Below are 26411 nucleotides of genomic sequence, written 5' to 3' on the forward strand. Positions count from 1 at the left end.
TGGATAAGCTATAATTGCGTTGCAATATTGCTTATAAGACAATTTCCCAAAATCTGGATGTTTTTGAGGGTAAAATTGATTAAGAAAAATGTTTAGATCCTTTATTGAAACATCACTAAACACAATTTGTTAGACCTGGCTGGTACTAGTGAGATGGTTTTTTAATTATTTTCTCATAAGTAACACTATTACTGTCCCACAAAAACAAAACTACACTGGTGGCTTAGCTGATCACTTGTTAATTTCTGTATCGTGCAATAGGGATATGTGATTGAGTATGTATAGGACAACCCTGCCAGAAAACCGGCTTTTGTTCAAACTTCACCCTGAAAGAGCTTCTTAGACGTCAAATCAGATCATTAAAAAGCCCAAATAAACAAACACAAAAAAAACCACCTAAAAAAGCGCCTTTGTTTAAGATCTACGTGGTTAAGACAATTCATTGTCTTAAAAAAAAAAAAAAAAAAAAAAAAACCAACCAAAAATGAAGAAGAAAAAAAAAAATCTTACCCCTGAAATTTATGGTACAATTAAGTTATAGTTCATTAATTGGTATCCAGAGTTACAGAAGATAAATAACTGTAAGCAATATACTAATAGAGCACTGTCACCAAAGTAGATGTTCTTTGCAAAATTAGGTTTATTAATGATCTCTTTCATATATAAAAACACATAGGAGGAACTCCATGCTTCAGTTGTGCCAGTCAGGTGGTTCCCCATCTCCTGCCAATTTTGAGCTTTGGAAAACAAATAGAAGAGTCAGAGATCAAAGCAAGAGCTTTAAATAAAGATAGAGGCATACAGTCAAGGCAACATAAGTCAGCAAAAAGCTTTCTACAAATTCTACCTTTCATTTTAAAGAACATTTTCTCCCATATGGTAATTAGCTGCTTGCTCTAATCTTTTTACCTTCTGTGTACTTGTCAACCTAATATTCCTATTCTTTTCCACCTCATTTACTCCAATTCCAGAAATAACCAGGTTGATTTTCCCCTCAGTCTTCAAACTGCAGAACTACCATAAGGCTTGCCACATCTTATGTTCATGCTTTTGTATGTTCTCTCACCTTCGCTAGACATTGCAGTTTTTAGGGAAATGTGCCTCTTGTTCTATTTAATAAATTAGAGTAGTTATCTCTTCTGCCCTACATCTGGAGTGTACTCTCTGACAGTTCATATTTAACTTAGGTATGTATTCTCTGATCTTACTTATATGTCTCCCTCTTCTTTGAGAAGTGATTCAAAGAGTTCTTGTTTCAAGGGAAGGGCTTTGGAGTTTTTTTGGATAGCACTACAAGTATTTCCTGCATCTAACATTTCTTGCTAATTACAGGAAACTAGCATGCATTGTAGTGGAAGAAAGGAAAATCAGCTTGAGTCAGACGCAGCTAGCCTCAACATTTCACGCTGCATGGGAGAACTAAATAAAGACCCCACAATAAAAAGACAAAAAAAAAAATGTATCAGTGCAGAACTACAAAGCTTTGCTTCCTCATTCCTGTTTTCTTCACTTGGTCTGGATTTGGTTCATATAAATGAATTTAGCTGTGAGTGGATATCCTGAGTTCTTGGTACGATTTCTACCCCCAAACTGCTTTGATTCTAAGAGTCACTCCTACAATATGGATTCTCAGGAGCCAAATGTACTTTTTTCTACAGCATCCACCTTGAAATACCAGAAGATCATTCTTTAGGCTGACATTGCAATTCACATTAAAGGAAGACAAATAGATTCCTTTATACCCTAAGTCAGTGCACTTAAAGGCTTTGCAGACTTACACGTGTGAGAGACTGGAATGTTAATGGTTAACGACTTGAAACATCCCTGCCATTTGTGGAGGCAGCAGAGTGCTTTGCCAGGCCAGGTTTGCACACCCACCCACCCAAGGGGGACAAGGAGTTATATGTGTGCCAGGTTTTGAGCCAGGTAAGGAAGAAGGCAGGTAAGAAGCAGACCCTGCAGAGGCAGGGCAGCGCTCTTTACCGTTAACGTCCTCCTGTTTCACAACTGGCTCAGCTCTAAAACTGCCCCCTATCTACCTTCCCTGAGGAAGGCATGGGAAATTTACATTTGCAGGGGATGTTCATACGTAGGTCTGAAGGTATTCATCCCTTCAGATGGGGCAAAACTGGTCCAACCATGCTGACATGAGATGCAATATCTTGGAAGGTGTTGTAAACCCGTGATTCCAGAAATGTGCCCAGACTCAGTTCTGGGGGCTTTCACCAGACAACTGTGAAAGACCATTGGTGCTGCTACAGTGTAAAAATGCCAACCCCAGGGGTGGTACCTGGGCTTTCAACCTAAAACTGAAGTTAACTCACCGAGCTCCTGCCTCATGGGCTTCCCCCACCTGCAACAGACCAAGATGGCAACCACGACTCTGACCAAGACACGGACAATCAAGTCTCATTGCTGGAGCCATGGGCAGTGGTATCTTTCTACTCTTACCCTCTCCTTCTCTCTTTTCTGTATAGATTTGTCTAAAGTGTTTATTTTATGCTTTTACACTGCTATGTTACTAAAGATAACAACAACCAAAAGGGCTACACACCTGCCTCCCTTTGCAACGCAATTGCTCTAAAACAAACCCTACACATATAAACACCAGTCATTCAGTTTTGCTTAACTCTAACCTCCCCCAAGGTTTCTATTAATAAGAAACTGGGTTACCCTCATCTTCTGGGGTGAGTTGTAACTGTAGGAAAAGGCAAATACGTGAGGAAACTTCAAGTATGTCAACATGAAATGTATTTTATCAAGATCTTTAAATCGCACTAATCCAAAAAAAACATTTACAGAAAAGTCTTTCATAGAAAAAATTAGCAGACTACCCAGGTACTTCTATCTCTTGCCTGCCTGGCCACTTGTAGCCAGCTGCTCTGCAGGTGAAAGGGCAGGGGCGGCAGTGTGGCAGCTTCCCCTTCCCGGTGCCCAGCACGAAGAGAGGTGTAAAATAATGCCAGCACCACCATGCAATGGTGGCAGGGCTGCCTGGTCAGCAGCAGAAGCATGACGAGTGATTCCCTGATACAGAACTTAGACAACATTGACTTCTCTGTGAGATTTTGCAAAAATCTTTAAATCAGTGGAACTTATTAACAAGTAGCAGTTTATCTTCTGGTCAGAGAAGAGAAGGAAGTGAAGACATGTGAAGGAAAACAACATGGCAACTTAGAGGTCAGTGGGGAAAAAAGGAGCGGGAGAACCTATTTCAAGCATTGGAGCCAAAATGCTTCTGCAAGCCATAATGAGGATTATGGTAAAACAAACTGGTCCTATGTAATGCATAAAGTCCACAGAAAATGCAAAAATCCACTCGCAGCCTGTAGGAAAAGTGCTCATGCCAGAGGGGGTGGATGTCAGAGAAAGCTGTTGTCTAGTGGGAGAGCTGAATAGGGAGAGAGGGCCCTTGCTTCCAAACTAGAGCAGCCTATCTTTAAAAGACTGCGCCCCATGAATGAGTGACCCATGCCAGAACAGTTTTGGGATGACTGTTTGCCCATGGGAGGGACCCCACAGCATAACAGAAAACTACACCATAACAAAAAAAAGACTTATGAACAGACCAAAGCCACCACACCCTCTCTCCCTGCCCTGTCAGTGGGAAGAAGGAAGGGATTGAGGTGGGGAGGGGGAGGTGTTTTAAAGGCTTTTTTTACTTCTCATTATCTTCCTCTGACTCTGTTAATAATAAATTTACTTTGTACCTTTAAATTTGAACCTGCCCCTCCCTTTTTTTCTCCCAATCCTTATCTCAACTCATGAGCCCTTCATTTTTTCCCCTCTCCTCTGCTCAAAGAGGTAGCAGGAGAGGGTAAGCAAAGGCCTTTCATGGGTGCCTGGCATTTGGCCAGTGTCACACCATGGCACTCACTAACCCTTATCAACAGAAGGGAAGGAGAAATTAAGTCAGAAATGTTCCTTGGTCAGGAGATCACAGACAAGGAGGTAAATTGCTAATTATTGTCGTGAGCCAGATAGATTGGACTTGGGAAAAATTAGTTTATTTTATTACCAATTAAAATATGTTTGGACTCTGAGAAACAAAGATTAATTTCTCCCCAGGCTCAACTTTATTCCTTCCTTCCCAACTCTTCCACCTCTTCCCTTAGCCAGTGTAGGGAACGGGGCTGGGGCTCATCCACAGCTGCTCTGCAGCTTTTGACATCTCTCAGTTTTACCTTGCTCCAGCATGGGCTTTCCATAGGCTGTGATTTCTTCACGAAACATCCTCCTGTTGCTCCACCATGGCCTCTTCCAGAGGCCGCAGGAGAACCTCTGCTCTGGTGCCTGTGGCACCTGCTCCCCCTCCTTCCCACACCTTGGAGGTCTCACAGCTCTTTCTCTCACTTGTTTTCCCCTTTCTCTCTGGTGTTTTCTCTCCTTTCTCACATGTGTTTCCTGAGGTGCCCCCACCCCAGCTGTGGCTCAGCCATGCCCTGCTCAGCCATGCCAAGCTACTATAAGATTAGTACAAGATCCATAATTTATAATTGATTTTCCATCTCAGAAGTTAAATACATATTTAATTTCTTTTTAGTCACACTGCCCCCAGATTCAAATTTTTTCTTTAAGTCACAGAAAAATGGAAGATAAAGACAGTAAACTGTTCTAGCTTAACTAAAAATAAATTGCAGAAAGTATAACATTAATATTTTGCTAGTAGAGTGTCCTGGTTTAGGGAAAATTTAGGAGGAAACTCCAAAAAGTGTCCCACTAGAAAGCAGATTCAAGTGGCCCCTTTCCCACTGGGCTTGGGAAAAGATTTCCTTGGAAAATATTGGAAAAAACAATTTATTTAACGAGCAAAGTATTCACAAGCATAAGAAATGAACAATATTATAAAAATTAAACTTCTCACTGTTCTGAAGAGATGGCTAATTCAGAAAGTTCTTGTCTTGGGGTGTAACTTGACTCGCTCAGTCTCTTATCAGTCCCTCCTGCACTGGAAAATGCCATGTCCTGGGCCCTAGTGAGCCACAGATGTGGGTTCCTGGTGTTCTGGGTTTTCAGTCCAGTGCAGGTTAGAACAGTTCCAGAAAAAAAAAAAAAAAAAAAAAAAACCAAAACAGAGTCCAGGGAATTTCTCTGCCTTACCTAGCTAAAAACTAACCAAAAAGCAAAGGAGAGCTCTCTCCCACTGCCTCCATGCTGCAGATGACACAGTCCAGGAACAGGAATGTGGAAAAGTGAGTGCAGTTTCTGAAAACTCCACATTTCTCTTCCCCACTTTGCTCTTGAAATCAGTCTTAAAGATGCAAAACTTATTTCAGGGCTAAATAGATGAATGGGGATACAAATCAGCATCATAAAGTCACCCTAGGACATAAAGGAAGGTTCCTTATTATCCAAACTCACCAAGTTCATTCAATAAGTAGAAATATGCTACAAGATGAATGTTTTTGATGTATTTGGCCTCAAGGAAAAGCAGTTGGTTTCTCTAGGTACCACCAAAGAGCCAAAGGTCCACATCTGCTGTGGGAAGCCCTGATGGTGCACAGCAGCCTGTGACCACAGTTCAGTGAGTCCCTAAGGGAGCTGGCATGACCTGTCTGTGCCAAACCAATGCACAGCTGGGAGGGGAACTGAAGAGATGGCAGCTCCCAGGCGTGGGAGGTGGGCCAGGGGCTTCAGGGGGTGTAGCTGCTGGCAAAGGTGAGGCCACCAGTGGGTTCCAGTGGCTCTAGCCTTGCGGGACCACATGTGGAAAGAGCAGTTCCCAGAGCACTGGCTGCTGGTGGATGGGCCTTGCAGGGTTCTTACTGATGCGGAGAAGGACTTGCCAATGGGAAATCATGGCACTTCCCCATAGTGCCTGCTTGCAGGCACCAAGCAAGGAAAAAAGCTGGTTCATGACTCAAGTGCCCATCAGTCACTGAGACTGGTGACTGCTGAATAAATGAGCCAGTGGGCCACAGCACTGTGTTGTGGCCATGCAGAAGTGCCTTCTATTTTCTTACTATTTCTACCTACTGTACACAAAATGCAGCCACAGAAATGGTTTCACATGTTTCTGTGCTAAATTACATGGAAAGAAAACATCAGCTGGTATTTGATAAAAATGGACAAGAACAAATCAATGCTGCAGAGTGTCAAAAATCAAAGTGATACCATAAACTGCCAGAGTACTAAAACTAATATTTTATCTTTAAAAGAAGTAAGTTATTTCACGTACTATAAAGCTAATGACTTTTTGTTCTTGAGAAAAAACAGCTGAAATGCCTAAGTCATGTATTCCAGGTTATTGACTATATAACCATAAACTGAGTCAGGAAACTAATCATCTTTCAGGGATTTTGTCCCCTATGTTTTGTCAAACTGTTTAAGATAGGTCCTTGGAAAACATTTGCATTAGTCATTTTAAGCTTCATTATGTGAGTTATGTCTGTTTACTTTCTCACATACGGATGCCATATCAGTCATCTTTTTGGAAAGTGTGTGATATCAATCCACATGCGTGTTTATAGGTAGCTGTTATTCTGCATAACTTCACTTGTAAAGCTAGCTTCCTACATCAGAAGGCTTTAGAGAGAGTGCCACATCAGGCTGACAACAACTTTGCACCAACAAACCATTGTTTCAACTTCAGAAAAAAATGAGGATGAGTTTTATTTGAAACTTTGTTCCATTATAGAATGTCACAAATTATATTTTTATCCACTTCTGAGTTGTTTGGAAATGAAAAATGTACAGAAATTTTCAGTTGGAAGAAAAACTCAAAACCCAAACAAATAGAACCACGAAAAAAAAAAAAAATAAAAGAAACAACACAAAAAAACGCCCCAAACACAAAAATATCCCAAAACCAAAGAAACAAACTGGAACTCACAAACACTCAAAAACCCTATTAATGAAAACAAATTGTATTTTATGCCTCCACCAAATTAAATTTAGACAGGGGAAAAGTCTGTGAAGAGGACATTTTTTACAGGCCATGTACTAATAACTGAAAGATCACCCACATTTCCACTTCCCTAGCTTTTATAGGCTCACTTTATATTAGTATATCATGGCACCTCTACAAAAACCAGTGGCATGAAGTCAGTGTAAATGGAATAACAATAAGTGGCTTAGAATCCCTGCAACACACAAAAACTGCCTGAAGGGGGGAAAATATATCAATTTCTAGAGCTTCTTTTAACATTTTTACAAATTGGATTACAGTAGTATTGCCACCTGAAAAAATCCCCTACTCTAGCCTTTTTTGGTGGTTCCACTTTAGGCAAAGACCTTAAGGCAAAAGAAAATATGCTAGCAAATATTTGAATAGATACAAACAGCATGTTTGTCCTTAGCAGCAATAAGGAGATATCTAAAAAAACACATTACTCTCCAAATATGAATGTATTTAACAAACAGCTTATATCGTGTTCAATGCTCCTTCTGTAAGGAAGACTGAATATTTGTTCCCAGAACTTTATTCTAGAAATGTGTGAAGATATAAATATGGCTTATGATACACAGAGATATTTGGAATACTGACATGGCTTTGCAGATTTTCATTATCCATTTTGCCCCGGCTGGATAATCTGGCTTGCCTTTTTTTATTTTACTGCTCAATACAAAATACATACTAATTATTAAAATTCTAATAAAAATCGTGAAGAACATTCAGATCATAGTTCACTAATGCAAATTATTTCAATCCAGTACTTGAAAGGGGCTTATGAGAAAGGTGGGGACAGACTTGCTAGTAAGGCCCATTGCAATAGGGTTATGGTTTTAAACTTAAGGAGGGTAGATTTAAATTAGATACAAGGAAGAAGTTTTTTATTTTGAGGGTTGTGAAACATTGGAACAGTTGTCCAGAGAAGTGATGCCTCATCCCTGAAAACATGGATGCATTCAGGTTGGCTAGTGCTCTGAACAATGGAATAGAGTTGAAAATGTCACGGCTTATACAGGGGGCACTGGACGAGATGACCTTTAAAGGCTCCTTCCATCACAAAGCATTCTGTAACTCTATGACTCTAGGAATTCAAGTACATTGTAACATGTAGACAGATCCAGAGTTAGGGGACTAGAATGGATTTATTTAAATACGTAAAATCAAAAGCATCTTAAAATACTCTACATTTGTCTTATTTTAAAGCAATGCATTTTTGGCAAAAGAAACTTAGGCATTGCCCAGATCATTTGAAATTCTACTGGAAATGTTTCTTATAGCTATAAGACAAAAAGCTGTACATAAGGAAGAACAACTGATGAAGTTTCAAACACAAAAGTTATTGGATCAATCAAGTGACACCTTTCCTTCACCTTCTGTGTCTTTCCAAACTATTTACCTGTTCAGCTTAAAGAATCTTCTCAGAGTGTTTTGATATGTTACACATATTAAAAATATGTCCCTATGAGACTTTTCACTTGATAAAATAATGTATCCTGTTTCAGAACTGAGTAAAGGATTTTCCTTCACTGTCACCTCATTATGACTTTGTTTTTTTTTCCCTGAAGTTAATTGTTCTGACAACTCTATTTTAAAGAGGTCAGGCTTTGACAGTTTTAGACTATCTGCACAAAGCTCACTATATTAACTTTCTGCTCCTATGTTTTTACTCCCAAGAGCTATGACATTCTTCTTTTCTATGCAAACCTTTGAAGTCTGTCTATAATTTCTACCCATCATACTCAAAGTTTAGTACAGTATGTATCATTTATTACTTGAATACCTCCTGTCAAAACTGCTGCTTGGTTTGTTTGTCCTTTATAAGAAAGAAATCTAGTGGGTATTTCAGTGAGTCATAAAGTTCATTTTATCTAAATTTAACTTTTAAAAAAACTCTTTTGAAGCTAACTAGTTTTGATAGTTTCAAGTGGCACTTAAAAGAAGCAGTTGCTGCTACTAATATGAAATAATGATCAATTCTGGAAATCTTTGAGTGTTATGTGAGTGCTTTGGGTGAAGTCCATACTTATTGTATTAAGCATCATATATTCATATTTTTATTCATTGTGTCACTTGTTGTCTCCTTTGGACATTTTTTTTGCAGTATTCAAAACCTTGAGGAAGACCAGTCACCTGCTTAAATTTAAACATAATTCCTATGTAAAGCATGAGTGGGCTGTCAAAGAAAAAGGGGAAGCACTGCACATACAAGAATATCTGACATAGGCAATCAAGACATGGAGATGTGGACTTTCATCAGTGAATCCATTTAGAATGTACATAGGTGGCACTGGAGGGAAAAGCAGTGGCACAGCTTCTTTCTTACCCTGTAACAAGGATCACATACAATGGCAAAGATCCATAATACTTAAGAAAGTTCATGATGCACCTGTGAAAGCTAGAGTTGTTAGTATACACTGAAGCCCTTAATTTTCTATCTTTGCTGACTTTTTCACCCATGCTAAAAAGATTTAACTACCACATTTTTGATATCTTTGTTTTTCTACACTAGCATTTGCCACTGTATTTCTTTAGTATAGCAGTTAATGAATTTTAGACTGCTGTGAATTTTATTATCAGGATTCTTTCCTTGACTTTTAAAGCAAAAATCTTTATGTTGAAATGTCAACTTATTTTCAGAATATTCCTCCCTTGTAAATATTCTACTGCAGTACATGGTGTCATTTAGTGCACTGAATTCCTATTGTGATCTACCTCAAGTTGCTAGTATGCATACAGATTTTAATGATTACTCTCAAGGTGCCCTCTCTATGGTATCACTTATCAGTGTACCCTCTAATCAGATCTTCAACAAATTCAGAAGTAATGAAGCAGAACAATCTCTTGTTAAATTTCATAGTGAAAAAATTTTGGTAGCTTCAGCCTGAAATATCACATTCCAAGAGCAAGTTAGAAATACACCTTAATTGAAAGATATTTCATCTTTCTCTCTGAGCATTTTTTGTGCTTATATTTCAAGTCACCTCAGTAGCAGTTTGCCCTAGGATGCATAATTTGATGCTTGAACTCCTCCTATCAGAACATTTTATCTTGTTCTCCTGTCCTTTAATCCTTACATATATATCATTTCAGGCCTTATGATCATCATTGAGATTATCTATAGTAATATAATTTTTAGTTTGGAACAAATTGTTTCTTATGGATGACTTACCCTGTGTTCAGGTGAGTCATATTTTGCTAGTTTAAAATGTTCTCATTCTAATTGCTCCTTCCAAATATTGGTGTATGCAAAGTTGTTTTTTTTTCCTCATACTTTCAATTTCAGCAAAATTTCCCTTAACATTTTATTATAATATTTGTGCAGTAGCCCCAAGCAATAGGTATCGCATAGTTACCAGAAGTAAGGTACATATTAGGCAAATTCTGTCATTAAACTTCTGCAGGAAAGTTGCAATGCTCTGCGTTTTCTGCTAGCCTTTCACATGTCACTTGCTCCTGCAGATGGTCTAGTGACAGCTGCCTGAAGCTGCCGCTAGCTGCTCATGTGTGCCCAGATGCTGCAGGATCTTAAATCTAGACACAGGTAATAATCTTAGGGATTTACCTGTAATATATATCGGATACCAACAGGACACTGAAGTGCTCTGCAGGGCCCTGATATCAGTTTCTATGGGCAGCCTACAGGCTCCACAGAAATACCTACAAAAAGAGATGGAGTGTGCAGATGTAACATTATTTGATAAGGAGAAAGCCAATGATAAAATATACTATTAAAGGAAAGTGGTTTAGTTTTATGCTTTCCATCCTAATTTTCATACCTATTAATTTGAATAAGAGTTTTAGCTAAACCTGTTGCTTAGAATTATATTTTTATTTGGGCGTATCTATATTGCTACTGGCTCATATTTATACAGAATAGTTTGTAATACTTAGCTTTTTCTCATTAAAGTGCTGACTTCTGCAAATTGTTGTTATTTTAATGTGGAAAAATATGTCTGTGGTGAGACAGCTTCTCAAGCTTCTGATGCCCTTTGTGGCTAGAGAAGGGTTTTAATACCAAACCACTGCAGAAGATTTCCCATGCCTATGGAACAGACTTGGCACAGGCTACATCCTTACTTGGGTGTTCCCCTGACAAGGTGTTAATATGGAGGTTTCTGACCTTTCCAAGTAGTGAGTGGTAGAGAAACAAGGAAGAGAAGTATGAAATAGCTAAGAAGCCATAACTACTATTTGGATGGAAGACGGAACAAAAAAGCAAGAGAAACACTGAGACCAAAATAATGAGTTGCAGGGAAGCCATCTATGCAACTAAGAAAACGTAAGATGTGACTGAAACCTGTTTATTCAAAAGAGATGAGACGAAAAAAGCTGTGGGAAGGATTGCCATGTTTTAAGAGGAAAAAAGATTAAAACAAAGAATTTGGCTTATGACAAAGATTCTCAGAGAAGACATTACAGGGAATGTTAGTAGAGGCTACTAAATAGAGAATCACATGAAAGGAATCCATTTTTGCTAGAATTTTTTACAACTTCCTTTTTATGTTCCAGATTCAATTAAGCTGCATGCAGGAAATGAAGGAGTAAGCCTGTCTCCAGAATTCAACTCTTGCACTGAATGAACATCAAAACCAACCTGTTTGTCTAACAGCTATGAAAGAAACCTAGCCAGATTTACCAACATGAAAAAAGTTTGTAATTTTTAAATACTTCTCAAGAAAAAGGCTGCCTGGACTGAGATGAGAGATGAGATGGGGCTGTGAAAGGCAAGCAAGAAAGCTATATAAGATTATTGGCAATTCCTTCTGCTACTGAAATAGAATAAAAAGGCAAATTCCAGCCAACAAGATGGAATGCAAACCAATTGTAAATGCTGACTTTCTTGCCATTGCTTTTAAAGCCATCATGAGGTACAGTTTGCTCAGAGGTCAAGTGTCAATGTAAATGCAGGGTCCCTGTTTCAAACAGCAAAACAAAAATGAGATCTGAAGTGCCAAATACAAATTCAAAAGAAAATGCAAAATAGGAAAGGAGAGGATATTTAATGAAGTTAAAGGGGATACTTAATACATTTTTAAAAAAAGGCAGAGAACTAACTTATTTGGTGCAGTTTTTGGTTTCTCCTACCACTTTGTATTTTCCATAATATTGTAATATGATGAAAATATTTCCCTTCTCGGTCTTTTCTTTTTTTCTTTAGTGAAATGTCATTTACTTTAATGCTGGGAAAAGGGCAGCAAGGGTGGGAGGGTGGTGTGTTATTACACTTCCTTACTAGCAGACTCTAGTGATTGCTTTTATTAGTCTGTCATTATTCAACCTCCTTTCCTTAGAAACCTGCATTTGATCACAGAATGAAAGAGGTATGTGGACTAAGTAACCTAATGAAGTTTCAGCTTTATCTGCTACAGATCTGTAGCTGCAGTTTTATTGGTACTGTTGGCTAACAAAAACCTATCTTTTATTGATTTCTTGATGGAACTGTGTTATTCAGTATTGCAGATAAGAGCACTTTGATCTTTTAATTTTCATGTTTGGTAGTATTAAAAGTTTTTATGCTATTTGTGTCCTTTGATCTGGGATCTCCCATTCCACGATGAAACTCCATGTATCAAAATAAGTCACTTTTCCTTCCATGTCAGCATCTATTCTGGAGGTGGCTTTGGTTTTGTTACCATATGAAAAAGAACAACTGCTGTGATAATTGTGATTCTTGTTGCACATTTTTGCTATTTATGCAAAATATTATGCAGGCTATGTAAAACAAAATGAATTTTTTTTGCAGGATATGTAAAGCAATTTTAATGCGTTCTTTATGGCTACATTTAATTTTCAGCTGCTCCTTCTAGTCTCTTTGGTGACAGAGTATGATTCCTCTCAGGATATGTGTATTTGGGATGTATTTTTTTCTGCACTATGAAATTTTTAATAACAAATAAAGAATCCTCTTCTTACTTCTTAATGATAAGAAAATTTTGTGGGAAGTCATTGCTCTTCCATTACTATGGTTTTTAAGTCTTTGAGGAATAAAGAGTAAAAAATTGCACAGTTTTAACTCTCCTATATGCCAGGAGAATATTCCTGAAAGATTGTCTCTTCTGATACAGGTGGTAGCAGCTGCAATAACAGTATATTTTGCATTTTAAGAAAAAAACTGTACTTGTGAGCAAGTCCCTTTTCTACATTTTACAGAATTAAGTACAAGCTTATAAAATGTTGACAAAACAGTTTCGTTTCTGTTGAAAAAGATCTCTCAGTAAAAATGACCACTCAGTGAAAGACTCTTGAGTAATACTAACCCTGCCCTTCATACAGGAAACAAATTCACTTAATGACTGAAGAGAATAATGCATAACAATAATAATGACATAACACAATAATGCAGAAAAAATTGCAGCCACAGCCTCTTAAATTTACATTAACTTTCTGATGCTTGAGAAGTAAAGAATTTAAAATTACACAATGGAAGATATTCTGAGGAAATTCATATGTCAGGGGATTTAAATTGGCTGATCATTTGACTACATGAAATGGAAATGTTAGACTGTGGAAACTACTAGCAGTGTGTTCCCAGTCTTGGACTAGTCTTAGGAAAAATATTTATTAATAACTGAAAAAATGGCAGAAGTAGTTGTAAAGTAAGACAGACATCTTATCAGATAGGATTAATCACTGCCTAGGATTTCATTGATTCTGAAGGAAGACGACCAAGATGCCTGCACAATTCTATGCAGATAAAGTTAGTTGAGAGGAATAGTAGTTGCAAAGACTAATAAATGAAATATATGGAAAAAAACCAAAAACAAACCGACCCCAAACAAAAACCTAAACAAAAATAAACAATAGAAAATTCAAACAAAATCAAAAAGTCCCCACAAATACTGACAGTTATCTAAGTGATTTCAGCAAAAGGCAATTAAGATGTGTGGGGTAGAAGGGCATGATCTTTCTGAAGAAGAGAATCAGGAAATCAGAGAAAGGGAAGTAACAATATAAGGTAAAGTCTGGTTTATGTCATGTTATCAACCATAGTTAATATGTGAGATGGACACAAACTTGTCTCTGAAGCACCCATTGAAAGGATGAGACACAACAGTCTAGAGCTACAACAAGGAAAATGTCACATTGAATATAAGATGTAAATTATGAAAAAAATATTGGACTTTTCATTAGTGCTATTATTCAAATAGAATTCCCTTTTAGGAAAATAAAATAACTTGCTACACAATACTACACAGCACTACTCAATTCCAACTTTAAACCGAGGATTGTACTGTTTGCTGGTACTGTCACAAGCTACCAGAATCAACGTCTTCTGCTTGAATTACAGTGATATTTTCAAGTCATTGCTTCAAGGCATCCTCCCTGAAAATCTCTGATCATCCTATTTTGTCTTCTGAGAGGTGCCAACCCCTCTATTTTAGGCTAACGATATTGGTATAGTGGAGTATTTACATAATAAGCACAAGCTTTTTGAGTAAACATTACTCTTGTAACACTGGAAATTTAGCAGAAGGAAGAGCAGTTGAAAATGCCATGCTGAATATCATATCAGTCTGACAAGTTTGGTCAGACTATTAACCTAAGCCACTACAACAGTCTGAAGACGAAATCTCTTTGGCAGCTGCCTTGTCGGGAGAGAAATACAGGAAAATTAAGATATTCATGCTCAGAGGTATAATTGGCTGCTTCAATTTTAAAAACACTGTTAATAAATTATTAATAGTTATTTCAGTTAAAATCTTTTAGTTATAGATATCATGCTGAAAATCTTCTATATTTCTAAAGATAACATATATACTATTAATATGTAGCAAAAATGCAATCAATTGACCTCTCACTTGTTAGAAAGATTTTAAATTGTATCCTGCAGGTAACACCATCCTAGAAAAAGATTAGCCTGAATGAATGCAAAGTGCAAAATAAATATGAAGCATTTAAATTCAAGTCTAGCTTGCCAAAAGCAAAACAAGCCAAAGCATGAAATCAAAATTATAAAAAAGAACAGTTAAGATCCCTGTTTCAGGAGTTCCTCTCACCATTAAGCAGAAAATGCAAACTAGACACTACTCACACTGCCATCATTACAGCCATTGATGGTGCGGAGAAAAAAAGGAATTTTTTTTCCAGTCATATTTTGCACAGTTTCTTACTTTGCTGCCACATTTTTCTATAGACAAGTATTATAGTGAGTAAAAATATGGAAATTGAATCCCACTAAGCAAAACTTTCCTGGTTTTATTTTTACTATTGTTTTTACTACATTCTTTTTTCCTTTACTACATTCATTGTTTTTTCCCCTAGAGGCCTTGAACTTGAGATCAACTTTTTTTTTTTTTTTTTGTTAATGAGCATCTCTCAACTTACTACATACTGAATTTGAGGTTAGCTCATCAAAAGTGGATACCATGCATCAGCTAAGGTCTTTCCAGTGCTAAAAGGAAATCAAGGTTTCTTTTACATTGCTCGCAGAAGTCCATTTTCCTGTTCATACATCCCAGCATGGAGTTTTGCCTTCTTTTATCCTGTGCAACAATTTGACAGTTGCTGATATGAACTAAAACCATAAAACTAAGAGCCCTGTATGTTTTTCTAGAATGCCATTCTTAATCCTGAATTAGTCATCTAGCTGTTGTTAGTTTAGGAGTATTTAATAAAGCATAAAATGCTGAAGAAGACAGTAGCACCAGAAGAGCACTTTCACTGTTTAGTTTAATTTCTTCTTGTGTACTGATTTTATTTTGTTTTAATATGTGTACTGAAAAGCTACATCAAAAATTCCTCAATTGCTCACTCTTCAAGAAATTAAAATCTCTGATGAGGTTTTAATTTTTCAGTGTAGACAGTACTCACTTTGATACACCCCTTTTACATAATGGTGTCATATTCCCTCAAGAAATGGAAAATGACTAATATTTCTTTAGTGTGCTGCTAAAATCCAGCTCTGTTTTACAATCCAGATAAATTACTTTATACCATTAACACTTTAATCTCTTCTGAATAACTCCCATGAATGCATTCCAGGCAGCAGAATGACAAAAATGAGTGGTTCTGCAAAGTAATGGTATAGAAGAAATTTCTTTTAAACTGTGATGTGAATTGAGAACTCCAACCTAGACTCACTACACTTAAGCAGTATGTGAAAAATTCAACATTTCTTCTAACTCTGAAAGTAAAACCTTTGACTATGGTATTTCATTCATAGATTCTGCTGTAATTGCTATTGTGCAGTCTAATTATAGACAGTGGTTTGAAAAGGTTCCAAGTTGTTTACTGTAAAAAACACTGTTGATACTGCTTATCCTACTGGACTTTTCTAGGGTCTTTTGTTTGTTCTAATTGAAACATTCTTACCTCCAAAACTGAATAGTTTTTGTCTGCCAATGAAGCAATACACCAAGGTTTATCTAACCTTCTCAAGCTTCTGCCATCAATTGCTCCTCTGTACATCTATGCATAATTTGCAGGAATGTTCTAATTTTCACAATTGATAATGATCTCCTAATTAGTTTGTCTTGCAGCTTTTTAAAATATGAATGTTCTGCCTTTGGGGGTTTTTTCCCCCCTTTCTAACCTTCTGATTGTTAAGGACTTCACACTGTTTTGTGTAGGTGGCTGAGACACTGAATCTTAATTTATAATTAATTTTCAGGCAAGTGATTTTCAGGCATGTGGTTTCTCCACCCCCCCCCCCCCCTTGTGATTTTTCTGAGCTGAATTTTAGAATATTTCTATTTTATTACTTACACAGACTTAAAGCATCTACTATGATTTGATAACCAGAGCCGATTTCAGTTAGAGAGTAGCACTTTCACAACTGAAACCTGGTATCTTATATGCACTGAAAATAAGCTGTGAGTAACTTTAACCTAATCCATATTTTTCAAAACAAAACGACCTATTTTTTCAATCAAAATTGAAATAAAATGAGATGCCCTGGAGTGAAACATGACAGATTTTCCCATATCTGCAACTAGTTATATTATATAGCTCTTATATAAGTAATAAATGCAAAATACAACATTAACCTGTGTTGATGATATACAATTTGTGAGGAGAGATAACATTTGTCTAACTTCTCAGAGCGTGAATAGATTTTTCTGGTAGCTCTCTATGTATTTGGTGGCACTGTAGATTTCACCTTTGTTATGTTCCAGCATCCCCACAATGATAATTTAAAAGAAAATGCAACACCATTTATTGAGCAAAGTGATGGTGCCTGGATCCGTTTTGTGTTACTGGCTGTAGTTGCAAATTGGGTCAAAGAAATAGCGTGATTTTACTGTGTGTCTCTCATTGTCTTCACTTGCCATGTGCAGGTTTGGGTCTCTATGCAGTGTTGATGTACACACACTAAATATTCCCAGTAGTTCAAGGGGGCATTTAGGTTGAAAACCAGTCTGTTAGCTAAACCGTCTCTGAGTCATCCAGTGTGCACATAGCACTTTTTGTCTCCAGTGAGCTGTGCTCTGTATTTAGTGGAAACTTTTTGCCCAAGAGACAGACAGAAGCAAAGCCCCTGACCCTATACAATACAGGACTCAGCATCAGCCACTTCTAATGGCGTGTCCCCACTGCACCTAATTACTTGCTAATGCAGTAACAGTCTTTTAGTGTTCTCAGTTTACTGAGTCATTCACAACATATAAGCATTTCTATACGCATAAAGATGCAGAATTTCCTAAAGAATTTTTAGGTTAAACATGGACTCACCTAAACAGAATAAGTAAATTTGGACTGTATCTATTACATCAATTACTTTTAGAAATAACTTTTAGTTACTTTATATAAAAATGCTTTACATGTAAATGTGTGTTGAGGACGGCAGGTCAAAGAAGGGCATTCTGCCCCTTTATTCTGCTCAAGTCAGATCCCACCTGCAGTGCTGCATCCAGCCCTGGGGTCCCCAGCACAGAAAGGACATTGACCTGTTGGAGTGAGTCCAGAGCCACTAAGACGAATAGAGAGATGGAGCCTATCTCCTATGAAGAACACTGAGGGAATTGGGATTGTTCAGCCTGGAAAAGAAAAGGCTTTGGAATGACCTAATTTGAGCTTTCTAGTACCTGAAGGAATCCTACAAGAAAAATGGAGGGACTTTTAAAGGGATATGTAGTAATAGCAACAAGGGGAACATCTTAAAACTGAGTTGGTTTAGATACTAGGAAGAAGTCCTTTACCATGAGGGTGGTGAGGCACTGGAACAGGTGGTCCAGAGTAATTGTGAATGCCCCATCCCAGGAAGTGTTCAAGGGCAGATTGGACGGGGCTCTGAGCAAGTTGGTCAAGTGAAATGTGTTTCTAACTCATGTTAGGGGGACAGGAACTAGGTGATCTTTCAGGTCATTCTCAACCCAAAACATTCTATTATTCTATATATAAAGCATTTACCAATAAGTTTGTACAAAGTCCTAAAACATTAACAGGCAGTATTTTTTCTTCGCAAATACTTTTTAAAAAAATTATTATGGTTTAGAACATTTAGTTGCTGGGACACACACATTAGAGACTCAGGTACCAATTTTCTAGCTTTGAAGGACCTGGTTTTGTTGTCTGATCCCTAGGGCCAAATTCAACTGCACTCAGCATCTAAGGTTCTTATGCACTGCAGAGTTAAATGCCTCAAACCTGGGGATGACAGTAAACAATGAGGTAAAATAATCATCCCAGAAATGTTGATGGTGCCCTATATAAACTTACTGCAGACTGGTACAGCTGTCTACTAAGAATTCACTTTGCAAAACCACCTCATAGCCTAGGATCCCTGAAAGTTATGATAAGAATGGGTACATTTCAGTCACTCCAGAAGGATTCCCTTTCTATTTCAGTAACTAAATTAGATGCCAACATCTCCTGTAGAGAATATTTTCTCAAACAACCTAGTGCTACACCTAAGAACTCAAATCAATAATATTCATGAGACTTGTTCTTCTCTGTCTTTTGACATTGAACCAATTTTTCTGTGTTTTTAACTGAGAACCTCATCAAAAAAGGCCTGAACTAGTCAAAAATATGTTTTATTGCTTCCAGATAAGCTGTGCCACTGCTCAGAACGGGAGAGAAGATGCACCTTTTTTTACGCCAGTAACAACTGGAGCAAGCCAGCTAGGTGAAGGGACTGTGGCTTCCATCCTTTTATCCTGACAAATCATACCAACATTATACAGCTACTATTTCATTTAGAATTCATCAACATTCCTTCAACACAGGAACCCAGAAAACCCCACTCCCTGTATTACACAGAATTAGCTAGAAAATTAATGCCCATCTTTTCTGTAATAACCCCTAGGCTAGTACCCCATCTGGCAGTGAGTGCCTTACATTTAGTGCATGAAGAATTTCTCCTGTAATTTTCTACATGAAAAGAAATTGGATACAAAAAATTTTGTTACAAATCCACAGAAATCCTGAAGCAAGTATAAAAGCCCCAGATTTCTGGTTCACAGAGTTTATTGCCAAGGACTGTTTAGTTCTGTAAAAACTGCTTCATTTATGAAGGGCTGTAGACCCATAAATACTTCATTCCTTGCTGAGTAATAATGAATTTTCAACATGTAAAATTAGGGGAGACGGATACCTACATATTTCATAGGGAATATAAGCAACTGAAAAACCAAGAGAGCATTCCTGTGGGTCTAAACTCAGGTAAAGATTATCACATTCCGAAGACTTTCACAAGAAAATTACTCACTCCCATTGGCTGTAAATAGAATTAGGCAATCAATTTAGGAAGACAGCATCTCATAGCGTAAGAAGATTAGACCAGCTTATGTGGGCTAATTTGAACCATCCCTGTCTGACAATTTTCAGGTCAGACAAGAAGATTTAAGTTTTGTTTGTTGGGTTTAGGCAGCAGCTGGGGAGACATTTTGCAAACTTTGCCACTGAATGTTAGATTAAAACTGCAGTCCTACAGCATGGACCAGAGTCTGCTACACAACTGCATGTTCTTAAGTCTTATTCCGATAGAAAAGGTGATGCAATCTGCAGTAAACCTGTTGGAAATCTGCTGCAGCCTGTATTTTTTGCCTATGTGAAAGATAATATGGCATTTTCTTTAGTTCGCTAAGTTTGAGCGAGAACATTAAGTTCTTAGATGCATTCTAAAGTCTGGGATATATTGCAGATTTATAGATAAGCCTCAGCAATTTCTCAAAGCTCTGTGCATTGTAAAGAGTTCCAATGAAATGTCTGAAAAGTTAACATGAATACCTGGCTCACTCTTTTAAAAAAGGTCTATATTTAATGCATTACAGCAATAATGTAACTGATTCTTCAGGTAAGAGATGGTTAAATTTAATTTACCACTTAAAGAAAAAAGAGGAAATTTGTATGAAGTCATTACTATCCCAGTCATCTTCTAAGAGATTTAATAGCATTCAGGCATCACAACTGGGTCTCTCCTGTAATGAGTTGATGGTAGCTAGTTAGTATAAGGATGCAAGTTTGTACCTTTTGTCACCAAGGTCTGCACATACAGCAAAAAAAAAATCACAAATGCCAAAGCCATGTTAAGCATATTAATTTTAGGATTAAAAAGAAAACAGCACCAATCAAATTAAAATTGTTATCATCATATTATTATCCTGAAGACATTGCAACACCACACTCAGCGAAAATTAGAAAGGCAAAGTAATGATAAGTAAAACACTTTGAGGTTCTAAATACTGCCCATTATTTTCTGACCATATTTCTGTGAATTAAATTAAAAGCTCAGAAGCATAATAAGAGAAGTCATTTTACATCTTTCAATAAGGTTTGGTTTTCCTACTATATACACAACAAAGTGTCACAGCATACACTGCAGTCAAGACTGCCACAATAGACAGGGCACCATCATACAGTTTCAGAAGACTTTAAGCATTTACCCATACAGAGCACCACCACGCCTCATCAGAAGGCTTCAGGCATCTCCCCTTCTTGTCCTTTAGCCCAACCTCTTATACCCCTGATTGTTCATGCATTGCATCTGTGTGCCTTCTGTTCCCTTTGGTGGTTGGTCAGTGCCCCTGAGCACTCCTGGTCTCATTACCTTCAATGCTGCTCACCTGCTTTTCACAGCTGGACCCACTGGGGATGAGGCTCGGCTGCAGCCCCCCTTCCAGTTACCACAAACTGTGTACCTACACTGAAGCTTTTTTTGTTCACAGAAGAACTAGATAAAGCATGAAACCACACCTTGAAGAATTGTTGATTTTAAATAGATTTCAAAAGTTTTATATAGCCTAGATTTTGTTAGATTTATTTAAATGTTAGCTAAGAAATATGTGCTACTTAATATAGATTTGGGCTGTAGTAGGTATCTTTCTAACTAGCCTTAAGAGAAACTTGAATTACAGTAATTCTTGGTTCAAGTGAATATATGCGGACTAAAATAAGTCTTATTGATCGTTTTGGTTACTGTGGTTTATGCAGTTTTTGACTGGTGGTGTGGAAGACAAAATGCTCCTTGATTTTAATATATTTGATACAGAGTGCATACATCATAACAGATTATTTCTAAAGCAAAAAAATGGCAGTCAAAAAAATGTCACTATGAGACTATTGCCTAAAAAGCCATACATTTTATATAATCTTCAAAAATCTTTAATTTGTCCAAAACTGAACATGTTTTTTCTTACGCATGACATTTATCAAAGATCAGAATTCTGATCTAGTTTTCATGCTTCATTGCCTCTTGGTTGTCTATTAGTTGTCCTGATTATTTAATAGAGAGGACACATGCTGGAACACTTTAACATTGGGAAAATCGACTTAAGCTTCTTGAATCAAAGTTAAGTCAGTCAATATCAAGAAAAGTATCTCCATACACAGCTCTCTACAAAAGTTCTTTCAATTAATTAAATTTCAATAAATTATCCATGCTCCATATAACAAGAACATCCAGCTTGTGCCAATACTGAATTCCACTGTGAGGGAAATAACCCACTTTGGTTTTGAATAAGGACTAAATATTCTTTCTTTGCATCAAAGACAGGGGTGGACATGAGGATACAGCATGTACCCAAAGTCCATCAATGAGTTAACAGAGACAGGAGACAAGCTGCAACTTCCATCCAAAAGGTCTATCAGGAGAAATTTCCAATGGCACAAACCTTAGGCCCACCAAGAGAGAGGGCAGAGAAAGGGATGGAGATCAGCACACCTAAAATGTAGGAACTGATGGCTCCAGGCTGTGGGTGAAATGGACACATGGGCTCTGCTGGGAGGAGGCCCCAGGTGAAGCTGGACAGAGAGGCTGAGGCTGAATGGTGCCCTCAGAGCCTTGACAAACTTGCAATTACACTTAACATTCTGAAAATAATTGAAATGAGATGTCAAATAACTGGTACATAAATTGTTCTAACACAATCATTAAACTGTTCTGATCTGACTTTATTCACTGTTTATTGATGCACTGACAAAAACCTGTTACAGTTTGTTTTTCAAAACAGTCATTAAACAGCAGATGAAATTACACTGGTGACTCCACTGATTATTTAAGTTTGCAGGTATACAAGTTAGGAAAATTAGTTGCATGAGAGGCCTAGCTAATTAGGAGTCTTGCTATCTGGCATAACCAAGTTACATATATAGACCTTTTACCCAGAAGAAGCTACAATTGATTGGATAGTTGAACACAGCACATGATAACTTACTCAACAGGAATATATAGACAAGTGCCAGCACTAATTTTATATAAAGAGTTTAGAGAAGTTGCCCATGTGATTAAGTTGTAGTAATAATAATGTCAACATTTATATCTTATTGATGTAAAAATGAAATAAAATAAACAGAAGTGATTTGTATAGTCAATAAGAATTTTGTAAAATCCCGATTCTGTAGCATCAAGGAAGGGTGAAATGCTTGGACAGCAGATATATAAAAGCAGTATTTTTAAAGTCTGATAAACAGTTTTAGAGGAGTTGCTGGCTAGAAAAAACAGGTTGAACAGGCTTTTGTCCTGCTGCTCTCTGTCCATTCACCTGTGCTGGGAAAAACTGCTTTAATTTAACAATAAGGAAAGAGAAGCCTGAGCTTCTGTGGAATGATACCTGACAAGTAAAACAATAAACCAACAAAAGTGTTATCTGTTTATTCTATCCTATCTAATAATAATTGACAATCCCTTTACCTATGGTTTATTTCAGTATCATCATATACTTCTCTACAGGAAGAGGTACACCTGGCTCAGAAAAATATTTTAAAGAAATTATTTACTTTGGCTTGCTGGGCTTGTCAATAGCCAACAGTAGACATGAGACATGAATAAGTAATCCTAAAAAGAACACTAGTCCATATCTTCTCTGCTGACTTTATCCGATCATTTTTCTCCTTTTCCTTTTCCACTGAATATTGTGCTGTCACTAAGATGCTGTTCATTATTTGGGAAATTTGACAAGCCAAAACTGTAACATAAACATTTTCAGCAAGGTAAACAGATATATTTGTTTCCCAAAATCAGCTGCTCTTAATGAGATTTACTGAAGAGAAGTGGTTACAAATCTGTGAACATTTTACAAAAATAATGACATAATGACCTAGCATATATGAATACATACTTGTCAGGCAGAAATGAAAAGTCAGGCCACTAGATAAGAAAAAGAAAGAAATGAAAGCAATATATTTAAGTTGATTTCCTAAGAAAATTAAGCACATATAAACAATACTTGTCTGTTTGTCTACTGGAATATTCAGATGTATCAATTAAACCTGATAACCAAATTTGATAAACTATAGGAGGAAGAAGTTATTGAGTTCCTACAAATTTATTGAAAATAATTTTGTTTGTTTAATTGCCCTTTGTATTTCCCTTGTAAAAATACTCCAGATTTTAGTTTATATCTGCATTGGCTGTAAGAAATGGCACTGACAAGGCACAGTTGCTAACTGGGAATATTTGAAAGAAAACAAATATTAAGGCAGGATTCAGTTAAAGGTTAAAATACCCAGAATACAGTCTGAATGTACGTTGGTATATTCCCAGGCAGTACATAGCAGGCAGTGTTGCTTGTGTTAGGGAAGCAGAAGAGGCATTCCATTCAGCCCAACAGAATATGTGACTGGTCACTGGGCTGATGCTGATCAGCAAAGAACCCAGAGATCCCCACTATTGAAAGCACATTTTAAAACCTTTAAAAACTTGCACTGAAATATTATGATAATTTTATCATACCCTTACAATGAGCCCTTCTGTGCAAAAATTTCATGGTCTGATGATAAGAAAAGGAAGTGCAAGGGCACAAAACTTAGAATTAGAATTATACATCCTTTGAGAATACATTTAGTAAAACAAGTTATGTACTTACAGAGAGTTGACAAGTCCTCCTTAACACATATGATATTTCATAGCCTCAATTATGAAATGCAGTAGAATTCATAATAATTCTTTCAAACAAAGAAGTTTAGTCACTGTCCTGCCTGACTAGAGGCTACAGTCACACTTACTTCAAACAGCTCAGATTTTTAAATCTTAGATTAATTTTTCAGGCCAGACACCATAATTAGAATCTCCTTAATGCCCTTCATTAGTATAAAAGTCACAGCATCTTGTTATAGACTAACTTTCTTATGCAATTGCTCAAAACTATTATAAAAAGTCCTCTAGGAATTGGGTCTGTTTTATCTGTGGTAATGAGTCTTCTATATTGTCTGCATTTTCACACAGCAGTTAGGAAGCTTTACTATGTGACTTCTGTTTCCCTTGGGCTCTATTTCAACTTATACCAGCACATGGGAATGAGGAAGTTTTCAAGGTAACAGATTCTGTTAACCTCAAAATTATGAAAGTTTAGAGAAGGATTCCACTGGCCAAATACTTGCATTTATCTTTTATGGCTTTTCTTATTTTTAACTAGGGTAGTAAAACATAATTAGTTCCAAATGTAGAAAAAGAAAGACACATAAAGACACATAAATATCTGAAAGTAGGGTTCATGTTTCTTTCTACCTGTGCAATTTTTTAAATAAAATGTACACTTCACAGATATACTTGTATCTACTATAATGCACACTGTGTTAAATACAAATAATATTATTCTTTTGGTGATTAACACATAAGCAGTATTTGTTTACTCTGACACCACAGTTTCAGTATCACTTCAATTATCTTGCAAATGAACAGTTAAAAGAAACAAGTTTGAGAGAATATTGTCTTCTAATGAATAAAATGATGCAGACAAAGTCATCTGAAAACATGCAGGCAGTTCATTTACAGTAGCTATAACCATGGTCAGTATGCACTTTAAAGCAAAACTGAGCTGTAAGCCAAAAAAATACCTATACTAAACACTCTAAAAATTATTCCAGGATTTTTCCTAAATAATAATAAAAAAATAATCATAATGCACCATTCTAGAGTGTTAAACTAGGCCCATTTTGCTGGGGTGAATTTTTCCAGAGAAAGTATTCCAAAATCAGGGCCAGATAAAATTTCTCTAAACCCCCTATCTTTAATCCTCACAATTCTGCTGTAAAAAGCTGCTGCTCTTCACACTCTCAAGCATACCAAAGGTGCCCTACAGGGCAGTTAATGGGAGCAGTTGCTTTCGGGTTTGAAAAAAACACACTTTATCAAAATGGGATTATTATGGGTTTGAGGATTGTCAGTGAACAGCACCTATAAAAATGGAAGCAGAGCACCAAGAGAACCCTGCACTTGAGGCTACTTAAGGATGATGTAAGCCCTTGAAACAAATGGATAGAGGTTAAGTCTTTGAAATTTTTAGGATGTCTTCATGGACTGATTTCAACTGAGCTTGTTATATTGACAAAACTAGGGAACCTCACCAGCATTAAGCAAAACAACCCCTTCATCACAAGCTGTACATGAAAAAAAAGAATTTTTTTTTGTGTGTTCATTTTGCATGAAAAACCAGGGGCAATTTGTCCATATAGAAAAAGTGAATTCACACGACTTTATTATCCCCAGAAGTTCTTTATCCAAATGGTTCACAGCCTTACTTCATTGTACTTCATGGTATTGCTTCTTTTTTAGGATTAAGTAACTGCAAATATTTTAAAAATTAACTACTTCACAATTGTGGGGACAATAATGAAATCACATAAAAAACCCCAAAAATCTTGTAAAAAGAAGGGGAACATAAGCTCTATAAGAATGACAGCATGACACAAAAATAAGTCAGAACAGCTTTGCAGAGGATATGAACAGGGGAAATGCTAGCTGAAACCTTATGGGATCTTACACATGAGCACCCGCATAAAGAATTAGAGTTCCACAGCAAAATCCTCTGCATTGTCTTTTAGGGGAAACCAAAGGGTTTCAGAGCAAGGACATATACATATAATTCATGTCTCTACACAAGAAAAAATCAAAACATTAAATTGGGAATTTAAGATGAAGAAATCATGCTTGCTTATTACCTAAAACACCCTATGGGAGAATATTGATTTTAATATATTTTGCAATTTAAATATATTGACATTAGCAATTCCAACAACAAACACCTAAATTGGCAACTCAAAATGCTGGCTTGATTTCATTCTTGTTCAACGTAAATGTGACTTAGAAATACTGTACTCTTTTGTTTAATAAATTGCTATATTGTAATGGAGAAGACTG

The 26411-nt window shown here is 36.8% G+C and overlaps 1 protein-coding gene across 3 annotated transcripts in view; it reads right to left on the minus strand.

Annotated features, from left to right (window-relative positions):
* The window catches only part of CSMD1 (CUB and Sushi multiple domains 1), a 1052894-nt gene that overhangs the window by 726896 nt on the left and 299587 nt on the right, over positions 1–26411 (minus strand). The gene's annotated exons all lie outside the window — the stretch shown is intronic.

Source organism: Passer domesticus, chromosome 3 (genome assembly GCF_036417665.1).
Source record: "Passer domesticus isolate bPasDom1 chromosome 3, bPasDom1.hap1, whole genome shotgun sequence".
Classification (NCBI taxonomy): domain Eukaryota; kingdom Metazoa; phylum Chordata; class Aves; order Passeriformes; family Passeridae; genus Passer; species Passer domesticus.